Consider the following 1,641-nt stretch of genomic DNA (forward strand, 5'->3'; position numbering starts at 1 on the left):
TGAACAAAGCATTTACATTAGACCTAAGAATATTTGACCATTTAAGAAAAACTAACACGCTATTTGAGTATGTTACTGCAATATGCTTAATCTGAAGATACTGGCCATGCTGAAGTAAGACTGCACGGAAAAAGTATGCAGAAACAATTGTAGTTATTTAGGATATTTTTGTCTCTTCCCTTCCTTATGCCCTTAGCCACTGGAATGGATTATATGAGGGTTTTGCAGTGTAGTTTTGCAATAGAAGTTTTCTTCAACAAAGTTGGCCTAAGTAGTGTTCTCCTAGAATTTGATGTTGTATCCTATTTGCTTTGCTGCTGTTATTGTTCATGGCTTTGTGTTGGAAACTGGATCACAAAAATTGTGGGTATTTTTTAATGCATTTTTGCAGACACTGTTTAAACTGGCTCATATTAGCAGTCTGTCTACTGTGCAGCCTCACGATTGCATCAGTGTGACCAAGGGAATTGTAATCTGCAATATGGGAGTAAGTGACTTCAGCAAGTAGCAACTTTTAAAAATTTCTTTGTCTGCAAAGCCAGTTTGTTGTAGGAGATAAGCTACCTTAAGCAGCAGAGGTGTCGGTTAACCTGACTGGCTTCGCACTGGGGCAGTGCAGCGTTTGAGCTCTTTACCCTCCCTTTTGATTTCACAGCTCAGCTACGATGTCTTAAATAATGAAAACGACTTCTGTGATTGTCCAGTCATGTCATCATCTATTCTAAAATTAGTGTGTAGAAGAGTAAAATGACCTTCTTTCCTGTTGTGGTAGATTTCCAATATGCCAAATGATCTTCAGTGGCTGCTGCGTTTGACAACCATTACCCTGGTGTGTCTGTCCCCAGCATGAAATTCCCAGTAATGTATTTTTGGAGCTCAGAAAGTTCTTACTACTTTGACTTTGCCTAGGCCGTTACTGGCTCTGATGCACTGAAAGATGAAGTATTTAAGTGTTGTCTCTAACCTGTAGGATTTCCAAAGAAATAAACTGTTGGCAGTTGGTGACATCAAAAGGACCAAGTCTCATAAGGGTGGTTATGTATTTCAGTAAGTGATGCTGGGCATCAAATACTTCGTAAGAGGAGCTTTCTTGTTAAACTGTTTCACAGATCTTTCCAAAAGGTCTGAGATTGAGCATCGAAGTTGAATTAGCTAGAAAAATATCAGTAAAATATTTTAACTGAAACATCCTGAAGCAACAATATTAAAAAACAAAGACTACCACCAACAAAAAACCCCTGTCACTCAGTGGCAAATATAAACTCTGAAGCTATGGTTGCATCAGAGTTTTAATTCTTTTACATTCAAAATGAAGTGTTTCTGTTTGCTTTCCTTTTCATGTTGTTGTTATGCTAGATTAGGAAGATAATTGTTAAGGATTCATTTTAATAGCTTTCTTTTAATAAGATCGAGGCAAATTTCCTAAAAAATACAATCATATGTGATAATGCAGAAATGATGAAAACTTAGGGCTTAATAGTTAGGTATGTTATTTTTACAGGCTTTGCTTCCTTTCTAAGAACCTTTGTACTTAGCGTGTGGGATCTTTGTCACTTGGTCATGCATAAGTTTTACCTGCTTCTGGCTAATACCAGTGTTTTGCGTGGTTTTGTATTTAAGCAGATTAGAGAACTGATCCTG

The sequence above is a fragment of the Cariama cristata genome, unplaced genomic scaffold (genome assembly GCF_000690535.1).
Source record: "Cariama cristata isolate BGI_N322 unplaced genomic scaffold, ASM69053v1 scaffold29885, whole genome shotgun sequence".
Classification (NCBI taxonomy): Eukaryota; Metazoa; Chordata; class Aves; order Cariamiformes; family Cariamidae; genus Cariama; species Cariama cristata.